Source organism: Hylobates moloch, unplaced genomic scaffold (assembly GCF_009828535.3).
Source record: "Hylobates moloch isolate HMO894 unplaced genomic scaffold, HMol_V3 SCAFFOLD_13, whole genome shotgun sequence".
Taxonomy (NCBI): Eukaryota; Metazoa; Chordata; class Mammalia; order Primates; family Hylobatidae; genus Hylobates; species Hylobates moloch.
Genome location: NW_026652288.1, coordinates 36,224,648 through 36,242,496, shown reverse-complemented (window position 1 = coordinate 36,242,496; position 17,849 = coordinate 36,224,648). Strand labels below are relative to the sequence as shown.

General features: G+C 45.0%; 1 protein-coding gene across 1 annotated transcript in view; it reads right to left on the bottom strand.

Moving 5' to 3' along the window:
• LOC116480035 (cytochrome P450 2G1) overlaps positions 1–17,849 on the bottom strand; it is an 88,863-nt gene that overhangs the window by 43,876 nt on the left and 27,138 nt on the right. The gene's annotated exons all lie outside the window — the stretch shown is intronic.

The window sequence follows — 17,849 nt, the reverse complement described above, 5'->3', positions numbered from 1 at the left end:
TGAGGGCCTTTGTCCCATCGTCCCTCTGTGACCCCTTCATCTTTGATAAAGCACTGATATCTCCTTCCTAATAAATAGACCCTGAGTTCTGTAAAAAAAAAAAAAAAAAAAAAAAAAAAAGGATTTAGCTTTTTTTTTTTTCTTTTTGAGATGGAGTCCCACTCTGTCTTCCAGGCTGGAGTGCAGTGGCGCAATCTCGGCTCACTGCAACCTCCGCCTCCCGGGTTCAAGCGATTCTCCTGCCTCAGCCTCCTGAGTAGCTGGGATTACAGGCGGCTGCCACCACGCCCGGCTAATTTTTTGTATTTTTACGAAATACAAATTACTAATTTTTTGCATTTTCACCATGTTGGCCAGGCTGGTCTTGAACTCCTGACCCTGTGATCTACCTGTCTTGGCCCCCCAAAGTGCTGGGATTACAGGTATAAGCCACCACCCCCAGCCCATTTAATTTAAATTAACTTATTTAATCCCTCCCCTTAACAACCCGCTAAGGCAGGTAAGTTATAATTGGCACCCCTTCCACTTTTCACCCTTTTTTTCTTTTTCATTTCAATATTTTTTTGGGAAACACGTGGTTTTGGTTACATGGATAATTTCTTTAGTGGCGATTTCTGAGATTTTGGTGCACCCGTCACCCGAGCAGTTTACACTATACCCAATGTGTAGTCTTTTATCCCTCACCCCCCTCCCACCCTTCCCCTCTGACTCCCCGAAGTCCATATCATTCTTTTGCCTTTACATCCTCATAGCTTAGCTCCCACTTATAAGTGAGAACATAGGATATTTGGTTTTCCATTTCTGAGTTACTTCACTTAGAATAATGGTCTCCAACTCCATCCAGGTTGCTGCAAATGTCATTAATTTGTTCCTTTTTGTGCCTGAGTAGTATTCCTTGGTGAATACATACTACTTTTTTTTTTTTTTTTTTAGACGGAGTCTCACTCTGCCACCAGGCTGGAGTGCAGTGGCACGATCTCGGCTCACTGCAACCTCCACCTCCCGTGTTCAAGCGATTCTCCTCCCTCAGCCTACAGGCACGCACCACCACGCCCAGCTAATTTTTGTATTTTTAGTAGAGACGGGATTTCACCATGTTGGCCAGGATGGTCTCGATCTCTTGACCTCATGATCCACCCGCCTCGGCCTCGCTAAGTGCTGGGATTACAGGCATGAATGAGCCACTGCACCTGTACTACATTTTCTTTACCCACTCGCGGGTTAATGAGCATTTAGGTTTGTTCCATATTTTTGCAACTGCAAATTGTGCTGCTATAAACATGTGCATGCAACTGTCTTTTTCATACAAAGACTTATTTTCCTCTGAGTGGATACCCAGTAGTGGGATTGCTGGATCAAATGATAGTTCTACTTTTAGTTCTTTAAGGAATCTCTATAGTATTTTCCATAGTGATTGTACTAGTTTATATTCCCGTCTGCCACGTAAAAGTTCCCTTTTCACCACATCCACGGCCAACATCTGTATGTTTTGATTTTTTAATTATGATCATTCTTGCAGGAGTAAAATGGTATCTCATTGTGTTTTTAATTTGCATTTCCCTGATAATTAGTGACGTTGAGCATTTTTTTCATAGGTTTGTTGGCCATTTGTATATCTTCTTTTGAGAATTGTCTATTCATATCCTTCACTTTTTACTTTTATTTGAAAAAACTGTTTTATTTGTGGATGATATCAAACATACACAAGAGTAGATATAAGACTATATCTGGCCGGGTGCAGTGGCTCACGCCTATAATCCCAGCACTTTGGGAGGCCAAGGTAGGCAGATTACTTGAGGTCAGGAGTTTGAAACCAGCCTGGCCAACATGATGAAACCCCATCTCTACTAAAAATACACAAATAATCTGGGTGCGGTGGCACGTGCCTGTAATACCAGCTACTCGAGAGGCCGAGGCATGAGAATCGCTTGACCCCGGGAGGCAGAGGTTGCAGTGAACCGAGTGCAGTGCGCCACTGCACTCCAGCCTGGGTGATACAGTGAGGCTCACTCTCAAAACAAAACAAAATCCAGCTTCAACAATGATCAACTCATGGCCAAACTTGTTTCATCCATGCTCCCAACAACCCCTTCCCCCACTCCCCAAAAATTGGGATTATTTTGAAGCAAAGCCCAGACCTCACATCAATTCACCTATAAATGTTTTCACCATGTATCTCTAAAATTATCCCCATTTTACCAGTGGGGAAACCGAGGCATGAAGAGATCACATAACTTAATCAAAGTCACTTTTCTGATAGGGGTTCAGAGCCAGGATCAAAGCCCAGCTCTCTGGTTCCAGAGCCCTTGCCTTTAACTGTCATGATGCCTCTGGAAACTTAGACATGAGTCTTTTTTTTTTTTTTGGTAAAGACAGGGTCTCACTGTATCGCATAATCTTGGCTCACTGCAACTTCCACCTCCCAGTTTCAAGCGATTCTCCTGCCTCAGCCTCCTGAGCAGCTCAGATTACAGGCGCCAGACACCACACCTGGCTAATTTATTGTATTTTTTTTTCTTTTTTTTTTGAGACGGAGTCTCGCTCTGTCACCCAGGCTGGAGTGCAGTGGCGCAATCTTGGCTCACTGCAAGCTCCGCCTCCCGGGTTCACGCCATTCTCCTGCCTCAGCCTCCCGAGTAGCTGGGACTACAGGCACCCGCCACCATGCCCGGCTAATTTTTTGTATTTTTAGTAGAGACGGGATTTCACCTTGTTAGCCAGGATGGTCTCGATCTCCTGACCTCATGATCCGCCTGCCTCGGCCTCCCAAAGTGCTGGGATTACAGGTAGAGATGGGGTTTTGCCATGCTGGCCAGACTGGTCTCGAACTCCTGACCTCAAGTGAGCCGCCCACCTCGGCCTCCCAGGTAATCACGCTGGGATTACAAGCGTAAGCCACCATGCGTGGACGCCTGTATCTATTATGGACATGTCTCAGTAAGCTGCGTGCTTAAAAGCTTTGCATTCGCCAGGCGTGGTGGCTCACACTTGTAATCCCAGCACTTTGGGAGGCCGAGGCGGGTGGATCACGAGATCAGGAGATCGAGACCACAGTGAAACCCCGTCTCTACTAAAAATACAAAAAATTAGCCAGGCGTGGTGGTGGGCGCCTGTAGTCCCAGCTACTCGGAGAGGCTGAGGCAGGAGAATGGCGTGAACCCGGGAGGCGGAGCTTGCAGTGAGCCGAGATCGCGCCACTGCACTCCAGCCTGGGCGACAGAGCGAGACTCCGTCCCAAAAAAAAAAAAAAAAAAAAAAAAAGCTTTGCATTCTACTGTATGTAGGTGATACCTAAAAATGAAGGCAAAGGAGAACAGATTAAATGTCATATATTCATAACATGAATTAGTATAAAGCAAGGAAAATTAATGAACAATATACGATAAACAGGATAAATCTAAGAAACATAATTTTGAGCAAAGGAGCCAGACGTAAAACAATACGTATTACTTGTTCCTTTTGTGCAAAGTGCCCCAAAACAGGCATTTAATTATGCATACTTAGGAAGTGAAAGCTAAACCAATCATGAAATGCTAAAATGCTATAAAAGTAAAAAAAAAAAAATCCTTTCCATTGGAAGAAGGGAGGGGATAGTCACGGGAGAAACAGTAGCAGGCATCTGGCAGGTAGGCAGCATTCTGTCTCTCAACCTGGGTGTTCACTTTGTATCAATTCATTGAGCTATATTCATTTGTTGTATGCCCTTTTTGTATTGACATTTAAAAATATATAATTCCCTGGCCGGGCACGGTGGCTCATGCCTGTAATCTCAGCACTTTGGGAGGCCGACAGGGTGAATCACGAGGTCAGGAGTTCAAGACCAGCCTAGCCGACAAGGTGAAGCCCTGTCTCTAAATACAAAAATTAGCTGGGCATGATGGCATATGCCTGTAATCCCAGCTACTCAGGAGGCTGAGGCAGGAGAATTGCTTGGACCGGGACCTGGGAGGCGGAGGTTGCAGTGGGCCAAGATCGCACCCCTTTACTCCAGCCTGGGCTACAGAGTGAGACTCCATCTCAAAAAAAAATATATAGATAGATAGATGATAGATAGATGATAGATAGATAGATAGATAGATAGATAGATAGATAGATAGATGATAGATAGATAGATAGATATACACATATATATATACATATGTATATATAAAATTTCCCATCACATCTGAATCATGAAATACTAAGAGATACACTTAATAAAAAATGTGCAAAAGCAGTACACTGAAAACCACAAAACATTAAAGAAGGAAACAGCATAAGACTTGAATAAGTGGCGAGATCCACCACGTTCAAGAATCAGATTACTCAGTATTAAGATATTAGTGCTCCAACCCAGGCGCGGTGGCTCACACCCGTAATCCCAACACTTTGGGAGCCCAAGGTGGGCGGATCACTTGAGGTCAGAAGCTGGAGACCAGCCTGGGCAACATGGTGAAACCGATCTCTACTAAAAATACAAAAAAATTAGCTGGGCGTGGTGGCACACACCTGTAATCCCTAGGGAGACTGAGGTAGGAGAATTGCTTGAACCCAGGAAATGAAGGTTGCAGTGAGCAGAGGTAGCGCCACTGCACTCCAGCCTGGGCAACAGAGTAAGACTCCATCTCAAAAAATAATAATAATAATAATAATAAAAGATAATAATGCTCATCTGTAGAATACATGAATCCCAGACAAAATCGAAATACCAGCAAGCTAGCTTTCTTTCTCTTTCTTTCTTTCTTTCTCTTTCTTTCTTTCCTTCCTTCCTTCCTTCCTTCTTTCTTTCCCTGCCTCCCTCCCTCCCTCTCTCTCTTTCTTTCTTTCTTTGTAGAAATTGTCAAGCTGAGGCTACTATTTATATGGCAATGTAAAGGATGAACAAGAGCCAAACATCTTGAAAAAGAAAAACCAGGCTGGGCGCAGTGGTTCACACCTGTAATCCCAGCACTTTGGGAGGCCGAGTCAGGCAGATCACCTGAGGTCAGGAGTTCAAGACCAGCCTGGCCAACATAGTAAACCCTGTCTCTACTACAAATACAAAAAGGAGCCAGGTGTGGTGGTGCACACCTGTAGTCCCAGCTACTTGGGAGGCTGAGGCAGGAGAATCACCTGAACCCAGGAGGCAGAGGTTGTGGGGAGCCGAGATGGCACCACTACACTCCAGCCTGGGCGACAGAGCAAGACCCTGTCTCAAAAAAAAAGAAAAAAAGAAAAAAACAGAAAAACCAGGCTGGCACAGTGGCTCACGCCTATAATCCCAGCACTTTGGGAGGACGAGGCAGGCGGATCACCTGAGGTCAGAAGTTCGAGACTAGCCTGGCCAACATGGTGAAATTCCGTCTCTACTAAAAATATAAAAAATTAGCTGGGTATGGGGGCTTGTACCGGTAATCCCAGCTACTTGGGAGGCTGAGACACAAGAATCACTTGAACCCTGGAAGCAGAGGTTGCAGTGAGCTGAGATCGCACCACTGCACTCCAGCCTGGGTGGCAGAGTGAGACTCCCACTCAAAAAAAAAAAAAAAAAGAGGCCAGGCGCAGTGGCTCATGCCTGTAATCCCAGCACTTTGGGAGGCCGAGGCGGGTGGATCACGAGGTCAGAAGATGGAGATCATCCTGGTTAACACAGTGAAACCCCATCTCTACTAAAAATACAAAAAATTAGCCAAGCGTGGTGGCGGGCGCCTGTAGTTCCAGCTACTTGGGAGGCTGAGGCTAGAGAATGGCGTGAACCCGGGAGGTGGAGCTTGCAGTGAGCCAAGATCGCGCCACTGCACTCCAGCCTGGACAGAGCGAAACTTCGTCTAAAAAAAAAAAACAAAACAAAGAAAAAGAAAAGCCAAATGGAAGGATTTATATTAACATCAAAATTTATAATAAAACTACAGTAATAGGCTGGGCACTGTGGCTCATGTCTGTAATCCCATCACTTTGGGAGGCCAATGCAAGAGCCCAGAAGTTCACTTGAGCTCAGAAGTTCAAGACCAGCCTGGGCAATACAGTGAGAACCCATCTCTACAAAAACTTAAAAAACTAGCCAGGTATGACGGCATGTGCCTGTGGTCCTAACTATTCAGGAGGCTGAGGTGGGAGGACCACTTGAGCCCAGGAGGTCAAGGCTGCAGTGAGTCATGATAGCACTGCTCCACTCCAGCCTGGGTGACAGGGCAAGACTCTGTCCCCCCAAAAAAAAAAAAACCACACACACACACTACAGCAATAAAGGCAAGGTGTATTGGGATTCCGATAGAAATAGAGATGAATGGAATAAACTAGAAAGTCCATAAATATGTGATCAATAGAATTTTTTTTCTTAGAGATGGGGGTCTCACTGTGTTTAACAGGCTGGTCTCAAACTCCTGGACTCGAGCGATCCTCCTGCCTCGGCCTCCCTCACCTGCCTTCAATTGATTACTGACAAAGATGCTAAGATAATTTAGTGGAGAAAAGACGGTATTTTCTTTTTCTTTTTTTTTTTTTTTTTGAGAAGGAGTCTTGCTCTGTAGCCCAGGCTGGAGTGCAGTGGCACAATCTTGGCTTACTGCAACCTCTGCCTCCCGGGTCCCAGTTCAAGCAATTCTCCTGCCTCAGCCTCCCGAGTAGCTGGGATTACAGGCACACATCACCATGCCCAGCTAATTTTTTATGTTTAGTAGAGACAGGGTTTCACCATGTTGGCCGGGCTGATCTTGAACTCCTGACCTTGTGATTCACCCACCTTGGCCTCCCAAAGTGCTGGGATTACAGGCGTGAGCCACTGCACCTGGCCAGTATTTTCAACAAATGGTAGAATGACTAAATAGCCACATGGAAGCAAAACGAACCCTGCCTTTTACTTCACACCATACACAAAAATTAACTTGAAATAGGTCAGAGATCTAAAAGTACAGACTAAAGCTAAAGAACTTCTAAAAACATATTTTCAAAATCTTGAAGTAGATCTTTTATTTTAACATGGGACTCAAAAATCACTAATCATAAAGGAAAAAATTGACAAACTGGACTTAGTCAAAAATAATACTTTCAGCCAGGCACGGTGGCTCACGCCTCTAATCCCAACAGTTTAGGAGGCCAAGGTGGGAGGATTGCTTGAACTCAGGAGTTCTAAACCCGCCTGGGCAACATAGTGAGAACCAGTCTCTATATTTAAATAAATAAATAAATAAATAAATAAATAAATAAATAAATAATAGTAACGCTTTTGCTCATCCGAAACCAGCATTAAGAAAATATACAGACCAGCCGGACGTGGTGACTCACACCTGTGATTCCAGCACTTTGGGAGGCCAAGGCAGGCAGATCACCCGAGGTCAGGAGTTTGAGACCCATCTGGCCAAACCCTATCTCTACTAAAAATATAAAAATTAGCCGGGCGTGGTGGCACATGCCTGTAATCCCAGCTACTCAAGAGGCTGAGGCAGGAGAATTGTTTGAACCCGGGAGGCAGGGGTTCCAGTGAGCCAACATTGTGCCACTGCACTCCAGCATGGGCAACAGAGAGAGACTCCATCAAAAAAAAAAAAAAAAAAAAAAAGGGAAAGAAAGGAAAAGAAGGTATATAGACCAGGCACAGAGCAGAAGAAAATATTCACAACACATATATCTCACAAAATAACCCGTGCCTGAAATATCTAAAGAACTCCTATGGCTCAATAAAAAAAAAAAGCCGAACCGGCCGGGCACGGTGGCTCAGGCCTGTAATCCCAGCACTTTGGGAGGCTGACGGGGGTGGATCACAAGGTCAGGAGATTGAGACCATCCTGGCTAACATGGTGAAACCCTGTCTCTACTAAAAAATACAAAAAATTAGCCAGGCGTGGTGGCACGCGCCTGTAGTCCCAGCTACTCAGGAGGCTGAGGCAGGAGAATGGTGTGAACCTGGGAGGCGGAGCTTGCAGTGAGCCGAGATCGTGCCACTGCACTCCAGCCTGGCCGACAGAGCGAGACTCCACCTCAAAAAAAATAATAAAATAAAATAAAATAAAAGGAATGAACTACTAACTTTCTAACTACTAAAAGAAATGAACTACTAACACACTAATAACGTGAGTGAATCTCAAACATTTTGCTAAGTGAGATTCAAAAAATGGTGTATTATATAGAATTCTAGTCACAGGAAACTCTAGAAAAGGTAAAGCTAATCTGTGGTTATAGAAATCACAACAGTGTTTGCTTTTCAAGTGGTTATTAATTGGGAAAAGACATGATGAATGCTCCTACAGTGATGAACACGTTCTGTGTCTTGAGAGAAATTTGGGTTACATAGGTGTATGCCTTTGTCATAATTGACTAAACTGTAAACCTGTGCATTTCATGGAATGTAAATTATACCCTTTTAAGAAAGTTGATTATAAGTGGGAAAGGATTCTGCACATGCTAAACCAGATAATTTGTCACACAGTGCTTTGTAAGGCTATGTGTATTGGCATGGAAACACTAACAGAGATCCTAGTTATACTGCTAGATCAACTTTCTAGAAGTTCTTCTAATTATTTGCTCTGTTGGACTAAACTAAATGAAGCTTTTATACTATAGATTTGTTGGTATAATGTAGAGGAAGAAATCCAAAGACTGAGGTCAGGCATGGTGGCTCACGCCTGTAATCCCAGCACTTCGGGAGGCTGAGGTGGGTGGATCACCTGAGGTCAGGAGTTCGAGACCAGCCTGGCCAATATGGAGAAGCCCCATCTCTACTAAAAATACAAAATTAGCCAGGCATGGTGACACGTGCCTGTAATCCCAGCTACTTGGGAGGCTGAGGCAGGAGAATCACTTTGGGAGGCAGAGGTTGCGGTGAGCCGAGATCGCACCACTGCACTCCAGCCTGGGCAACAGAGCAAGACTCCATCTCAAAACAAACAAATAAACAAAGACCGATATAATAAATGTTGGAGAGTATCTGTTAAGCTTAGAAGATCACACATGCCCTAACAATATCTCCTAAGGAAACATGCCTTTCACAATGACATTGAGAAATATACTGGCATCAGAAGCACTAGCATCTTTGAAAAGCCCTGTAACGGCTGGTATAGAGGTAAAAAATTCAGATGGCTCATTTCAGCCATTGAAATGGGTTCCCTGATTCCAGTTGGAATGTCACATTCCAGGACAAAAGATAGGAAATTAAAGAATTGACAGACACCAAACAAGACACACAGATAGCAAAAAGCACATGTAAAAATGCTCGATATCATAAGTAATTAGGGAAATTCAAATTTAAGCCACAATGAGATACCACTACATAACTATTCAAACGACTGGTCATATCAAGTGTTGGCCAGGAGAGGGAGGAACTGGAACTCTCATGCACTACTGGTGGGAATGTACAATGGTACAACCATTTTTGGAAAACAGTATGGCAGTTGCTCAAAAAGTTAAACATACCTTTATGATCCAGCCCCTTCCCTCCTATTTAGTCAAGAGAAATGAAAATATATGTTCATATAAAAACTTGTGGCAGGGCAAGGTGGTTCATGCCTAAAATCCCAACACTTTGGGAGGATGACGCAAGTGGATCGCTTGAGGTCAAGAGACCAGCCTGGGCAACATGGCAAAACCCTCATCCCTACAGAAAATTTAAAAATTAGCCAGGTATGATGGCACCTGCCTGTAGTTCCAGCTACTCAAGAAGCTGAGGTAGGAGCATCACTTGAGTCTGGGAGATCAAGTTTGCAGTGAGCTGTCATTTCACCACTGCACTCCTGCTGGGGTGACAGAGCAAGACCCTGTCTCAAACAACAACAACAACAAAAACTTGTAGTCCGAGTGCAATGAATGGCTGATGCCTGTAATCCCAGCACTTTGGGAGGCCGAGGTGGGCAGATCACGAGGTCAGGAGATCGAGACCATCCTGGCTAACATGGTGAAACCCCGTCTGTACTAAAAATACAAAAAAAAAATTAGCCAGGCATGGTGGTGGGCGCCTGTAGTCCCAGCTACTTGGGAGGCTGAGGCAGGAGAATCGCTTGAACCTGGGAGGTGGAGCTTGCAGTGAGCCAAGATCACACCACTGCACTCCAGCCTGGGCGACAGAGCAAGACTCCATCTCAAAAATAAATAAATAAATATACAAAAGAAAACTTGTATACAAGTGTTCGTAGAAGCTGCATTTTTAATAGCCAAAAATTGAAAACACCCCAAATGTTCATCAATAGGTAAATGGAGAAACAAACTGTGGTACATCCATACAATGGAATACTACTTGGCAATCAAAAGGAATGTACTATTGATACACACAGCAACATCAATAAATCTCAGAATAATTGTGTTGGACGCCTCCCCCCAGAAAGGAACATACTATATGATTCCATTTATATAAGACTCAAGAAAATACAAACTAATCTATAGCAACAGAGAACAGACCAGTGGTTGCTTGGAAAATAGGGATGGGAGTGTAAGTGGGTGGGAGAGATTACAAAAAAACATAAGGAAATATTGGGGAGATTACAGAAATGCTCATTTAAATATGAGCAGTGGAAGGGCATGGTGGCTCACACCTGTAATCCCAGCACTTTGGGAGGCCAAGTGGGGAGGACTGCTTGAGTCTAGGAGTTTGAGACCAGCCTGGGCAACATGGCAAAACCGTGTCTCTAAAAAAAACCAAACAAATCCAGCCTGGGGGACAGCATGAGACTCCATCTCAAAAAAAAAAAAAAAAAAAAAAAACAAACAAACAAAAAAACTAGCCAGGCATAGTGTACATGCCTGTAGTCCCAGCTACTTGGGAGGCTGAGGTGAGAGAATCAAAATAAATAAATAGATAAATAAATAAATAAATAAATAAATAAATAAATAAGAGCCATTTGTTTTATGTCAATTATACCTTGATAAAGTTTTTTTTTAGTGACTTTGGGAATATAACAACCAAACGCAATGTCAGGGCTTTTTTGCATTCTGTTTTGAACAAAGTAACCAAAAATGACTTTTCTGAGATCATTGGAGAAGTATGAATATGGACTGAGTGGCCGGGTGCGGTGGCTCACGCTTGTAATCCCAGCACTTTGGGAGGCCGAGGCGGGCGGATCACGAGGTCAGGAGATCAAGACCACGGTGAAACCCCGTCTCTACTAAAAATACAAAAAAAATTAGCTGGGCGTGGTGGCGGGCGCCTGTAGTCCCAGCTACTCGGAGAGGCTGAGGCAGGAGAATGGTGTGAACCCGGGAGGCGGAGCTTGCAGTGAGCCAAGATTGCGCCACTGCACTCCAGCCTGGGAGACAGAGCGAGACTCCGTCTCAGGAAAAAAAAAAAAAAAAAAGAATATGGACTGAGTGTTAGATGAAATTAAAGGATTATTATTTTTGCTAGCTGAAATAATGGCATGATGGTACTGCTAAACTTTTTATCATTAAGCAATGCATACTGAGATATTTATGGGGCAAATATCTGGGATTGTTTAAAATGCTTCAGAAAACAGGAATACATAAAATAAGCGGAGGAGAATGCTGATAATTGGTGAAACTAGGTGATAGGAGTTTACTGCATTCTTCTCCCGACTTTTGTAGATATCTGAATGTCACTTTCATAATAAAGTTAGAAACAGGCTGGGTGTGGTGGCTCACGCCTCTAATCCCAGCACTTTGGGAGGCCAAGGCAGGAGGATCGCCTGAGCCCAGGAGTTCGAGACAAGCCTGGCCAACATGGCAAAACCCCATCTCTACTAAAAATACAAAAATCAGCCAGGCATGGTGGCACGTGCCTGTAGTCCCAGCTACTTGGGAGGCTGAGACACAAGAATTGCTTGAACCCAGGAAGCAGATGTTGCGGTGGCACGTGCCTGTAGTCCCAGCTACTTGGGAGGCTGAGACACAAGAATTGCTTGAACCCAGGAAGCAGATGTTGCAGTGAGCTGAGATTGCGCCACTGCACTCCAGCCTGGATGACAAAAGCGAGACTCTTGTCTTAAAAAAAAAAAAGACTCTAATAAAATAAAAAGAATGACTCCTAGATCTCTAATTCTAGCAATCAGGGTATGGTAATAACACTTACCAAGACACATGGGAGATAAACAGGTTCAGAGGAAATCAAGTTCTCATTAAGGGCCACATTAAGGTTCATAAAGAATCTTTGGGCCCGGCGTGTTAGCTTACGCCTGTAATCCCGGCACTTTGGGAGGCCGAGGTGGGCAGATCGCTTGAGGCTAGGAGTTTGAGACCAGCCTGACCAACATGATAAAACCCCATCTCTACTAAAAATACAAAAATTCTCCAGGCGTGGTGGCAGGTGCCTGTTATCCCAGCTACTCAAGAAGCTGAGGCAGGAGGATCACTTGAACCCGGGAGGCAAAGGTTGCAGTGAGCCAAGATCATGCCACTGCACTCCAGCCTGGGCAACAGAAAAAAAAAAAATCAGCAAAAAAAAAAGGCTCACAGGGCAGAGTCCAAGGGAGATCCCATGAGCTGCCACCCGTCCCCTTTCAGTGGACTTGTGTGGACAGGGCTTTATTCCCCAGTGGACTTGTGTGGACAGGGCTTTATTCCCCAGCTTTATTCTCCTTCATGGAGCACTTCCAACCAGGAAAGCTCACCCAAGCTTTGGTGTCCAAGGTGTTCACTGGGAGTCAGTTACATAGGCATAGAGCACCCGAGTGACTTAACTTCTCAGTCTCCAGCCCGCAGAGGTCAAACTAACACAGTGTTGCCCAAAGCCCCACGGATGCAAAAACAGACACTTACCATGAGTCATGGCGTTAGCATAAACTATCCCTCTGTCCCGCCCAAGGCCCAGATGTGTACAGATACTGTTATCAGGCAGGATATACCAAAGGCTTAGAGGTTAAGGAGCTGGTCAAGGGCCAGTTTTTTTCTTTGGAATGTTCAAGACTTAAGGACCCATGCCAGCAGAGTTAAGGCTTTACTGTATATGGCCCTACTTCTGCCAATGAACTTGGAGCTTACATAGCATCTTTTTTGTTTTCTTTTTGAGATGGAGTTTCACTCTTTTTGCCCAGGCTGGAGTGCAATGGCACAATCTCGGCTCACCGCAACCTCCGCCTCCCAGGTTCAAGTGATTCTCCTGCCTCAGCCTCCCGAGTAGCTGGGATTACAGGCATGTGCCACCAAGCCTGGCTAATTTTGTATTTTTTAGTAAAGACAGGGTTTCTCCATGTTGGCCAGGCTGGTCTGGAACTCCCGACCTCAGGTGATCTGCCCGTCTTGGCCTCCCAAAGTGCTGGGATTACAGGCGTGACCCACCGTGACTGGCCATAGCATCTTAATAAAGAACAATAAATTTGTTTGGGAGGCTGAGGCAGGAGAATCGCTTGAACCCAGGAGGCGGAGTTTGCAGTGAGCCAAAATCTTGACACTGCACTCCAGCCTTGGCGACAGAGTTGGACTCCAGATCAACAACAACAACAACAAAAAAGAACAATAAATTTGTAGAGAATGACAAGACACAGAAAAAGAACTTTTGAGCTTCCGGGCACAGCAAATTGTGGGAAGGGAAATATATCGGGCAACTAGTGGAAGGTAAGGTAAGGGCTGGCTAGTAAGGTTTGTTATATAGATTCTCCTCCTGCCATCTGTGGGCTGATAAGAGTCTAGAGATTGTATTGGCTATTAAGAAATCATGCTGCACTTCTTGATAGAGAAGGGGAGGGCAGAGTTCTTTCATGTGTCTGCTTTTTCTTGATTGTCTTCAGCTCAAAATAATGCTTATGCCAGGGTTGCAAATTTGAGGTGACACACTCTCAACCCCTTCACCCATCAATCTAAGGTGACCAGTAACTAACTTGTAGTCTAACAAAGCCAGGTTCATTGACCCATTGCAATGAGGGAGAATGCACACCAGAACCATGGGGCATCTCACCAAACAAAGGAAAAGATTGGCCAGGCGAGGTGGCTCATGCCTATAATCCCAGCACTTTGGGAACCCAAGACAGGAGGATCACTTGAGGCTGGGAGTTCGGCCTGGGCAACATAGTGAAAAAAGTTTTTTAATAGCCAAGTATGGTGGTGCACCTGTAATTCCAGCTACTCAGGAGGCTAAGGCAGGAGGATCGCTTGAGCCCAGGAGTTAGAGGCTGCAGTGAGCCTGTGATTGTGGTGATGGAGTGAGACCTTGTGAAAGAGAAGAGAAGAGGAGTGGGTGGGGAAGGAAAGGGCCGGGAGGGGAGGAGAGGGCAGGGTGAGGAGAAAGAAAGAAAGAAAAGAAAGGAAAGGAAGGAAGGAGAGAGAGAGAGAGAAAGAAAGAAAAGAAAGAAAAGAAAGTAAAGAAAGTAAAGAAAGGAAAGAAAAAGAGGGAGGAGAGGGGAGGGGAGGGTTGGGGAGGAGAAGGGGTGAGTTCAAGACCAGCCTGGTCAACAAGGTGAAACCCCGTCTCTACTAAAAATACAAAAATTAGCCGGCATGGTGGTGCTAATCCCAGCTACTCAGGAGGGCGAAGCAAGAGAATCACTTGAACCCAGGAGGCAGAGGTTGCAGTGAGCCAAGATCACGCCACTGCAAACCAACTTGGGTGACAGAGTCAGACTCTGTATCAAAAAAAGACATGAAATAAATTAATTAATTAAATGAAATGAAAATAATGTGTGGATACAAGGAAAAAATTTAAAAATTTTAGAAAAAGAAAATGTTACCTACTTCTCAGTGGTATGTGAAGATTTAGCAAGACGTGTAGGTAAAGGGCTGAACACAAGTCCTCATAGGACACCCTTAATAAATATTAGCTATTGTTGTTATCGATATTATCATTATTTTCACACAGATAATTTTGATCAACTGAAAGCACCACCCAACTCCATACACATTAACCCAGAGCAATGTATTGTCAGTGCTTGAGAGAAAGGGCTAACTGGGCGCAGTGGCTCACGCCTGTAATCCCAGCACTTTGGGAGGCCAAAGGCAGGCAGATCGCCTGAGGTCGGGAGTTTGAGACCAGGCTGACCAACATGTAAAAACCCCATCTCTACTAAAAACACAAAATTAGCCAGGTGTGGTGGCACACGACTGTAATCCCAGCTACTAAGGAAACTGAGGCAGGAGACTCTTTGAACCCGGGAGGTGGAGGTTGACCCTTGGAGGAGGCACAAGAATGGGAGAGTGGATAAGGGGCAGGGTGCTGGGCTGGAGAGGGCTGGAGAGCCCTGGGATGTTACCTGTTCTCACTGGAGGAGACCAAAGGCACATTTAGCCTGGTGGGGGGTGAGGGGTTGCCCCTGTGTGAGTTATATCTGCATGGGTACTTCTGTGTGTGTTTGTAGGTAAAGGGCAGTTAAAAGTCTGGGATGGCTGGAATCTGGAACCTGAAGTCTTTGGAGAATGAAAAAGAGTGGTTGCGCATGAGTCCCTTGGCAGTATAACAGGGGTAGGTTATTCTGAAATATTAGATATAAATATAGAATATGAATATATTAGCATAGATGTACAGATAAATGATGTATACTTATACAATATAAAGATGATTTAGGGCCGGGCATGGTGGCTCACGTCTGTAATCCCAGCACTTTGAGAGGCTGAGGCGGGCAGATCACCTGAGGTCGGGAGTTTGAGAGCAGCCTGGCCAACATGGAGAAACCCCGTCTCCACAAAAAATACAAAAATTATCAGCTGGGCGCAGTGGCTCACGCCTATAATCCCAGCATTTTGGGAGGCTGAGGCAGGCGGATCACAAGGTCAGGAGATCCAGACCATCCTGGCTAACACAGTGAAACCCCGTCTCTACTAAAAATATTAAAAAAAATAGCTGGGCGTGGTGGTGGGTGCCTGTAGTCCCAGCTACTCGGGAGGCTGAGGCAGGAGAATCGCTTTAACCTGGGAGGTGGAGCTTGTAATGAGCCGAGATTGTGCCACTGCACTCCAGCCTGGGCGACAGAGAGAGACACCGTCTCAAAAAAAAAATACAAAAATTAGCCCAGTGTGGTGGCGCATGCCTGTAGTCCCAGCTACTCGGCAGGCTGAGGCAGGAGAATCGCTTGAACCCAGGAGGTGGAGGCAGCAGTGAGCTGAGATCAAACGACTGCATTCCAGCCTGGGCGACAGAGCAAGACTCCATCTGAAAAAAAAATGACGATTTAGATAGATATAAAGATAAATTATGTAGACGTAAATAGTATGTATATAGATGATTCAAATATAGATGATATAGTATAGACATGTGATATGAATATAGAAATGGATATAGATGATACAGACAGGAAAAAGCAGATACATAATTATGTTAATATCTTTAAGTACTGGCCAGTGCGGTGGCTCACGCCTGTAATCCCAGCACTTTGGGAGGCCAGGGTGGGCGGATTACGAGGTCAGGAGATCGAGACCATCCTGGCCAACATGGTGAAACCCCATCTCTACTAAAAATACAAAAAAAAATTAGCTGGGCGTGGTGGTGGACACCTGTACTCCCAGCTACTCAGGAGGCTGAGGCACGAGAATGGCGTGAACCCAGAAGGCGGAGCTTGCAGTGAGCCAAGATCGTGCCACTGCACTCCAGCCTGGGCAAAAGAGCAAGACTCTGTCTCAAAAAAAAAAAAAAAAAAAAATCTTTAAGTACTGAGATCTTTGGCTTGGGAAGAATGGGGTCCTAATGTACAGTTTTTACAGAGAAGGCAAGAGACAACCGGGCATGGTGGCTCATGCCTGTAATCTCAGAACTTTGGGAGGCTGAGGTAGACAGATTGCTTGAGCCCAGGAGTTCAAGACCAGCCCGACCAACATGGCAAGACTCTGTCTCTACAAAAAATTTTTTAAATTAGCCAGGTATGATGGTGGGCACCTGTAGTCCCAGATACTACAGAAGCTGAGGCATGAGAATCGCTTGAGCCTGGGAGGTTGAGGCTGCAGTGAGCCATGATTGCGCCACTGCACTCCAGCCTGGGTGGACAGAATGAGACCCTGTCTCAAAACAAAAAAAAAAAAGAAAGAAAGAAAGAAAAAAAAAAAGCAAGAGACATGCCTGATTCTTTCCTTATTAGTTTTCACAATAATGAGTTGGTTCCTTAGCATCCTTCAAAGGTGGCCTGTGAGGTTCTTTTGAGTATCAAGATGTTGGCTCACACCTGTAATCCCAGCATTTTGGGAGGCCAAGACAGGTGGATCACTTGAGGTCAGGAGTTTGAGACAACCCTGGCCAACACGGTGAAACCCTGTCTCTACTAAAAATACAAAAATTAGTCAGGCATGGTGGTGGGTGCCTGTAATCCCAGCTATTCAGGAGGCTGAGCCAGGGGAATCGCTTGAACCTGGAAAGTGGAGGTTGCAGTGAGCCAAGATCACGCCGCTGCACTCCAGCCTGGGCGACAGAGTGAGACTCCCTTTCAAAAAAAAAAAAAAAAGATCCTGATTCCCTGACATGTTGGATCATGGCTATGTCAGAATCTAGGAATAAAATACTAACAAGTGCTTGGAAAAGTAAGTAAATGAAAGACAAGACAGTGATTGACTTCAGGATAAACAAGCCTGTATGAGAAAGGAAATGCCATCACTGAATAGTTCACTACACGGCCTAACTGTGGACTCTTATCTATTGCAGAGTCATCGTGATGCAAACATTCAACATTGATTTAACTAGACATAGTGATAAATGTCCAGGCATGGTAGCTCACACCTATAATCCCAGCACTTTGGGAGGCCGAGGTGGGTGGATCACCTGAGGTCAGGAGTTTGAGACCAGCCTAGATAACATGGCGAAACCCCGTCTCTACTAAAAATACAAAAATTAGCCGGGCATGGTGGTGCATGCCTGTAATCCCAGCTACTGGGGGGCTGAGCAGGAGGATCGCTTGAACCCGGGAGGCAGAGGTTGCAGTGAGCCAAGATCACGCTACTGTAGTCCAGCCTGGGCGACAGAGTGAGACTCCAAAAAAAAAAAGAAAGGAAAGAAGAAAGAAAGAAAGAGAGAGAGAGAGAAAGAAAGAAAGAAAGAAAGAAAG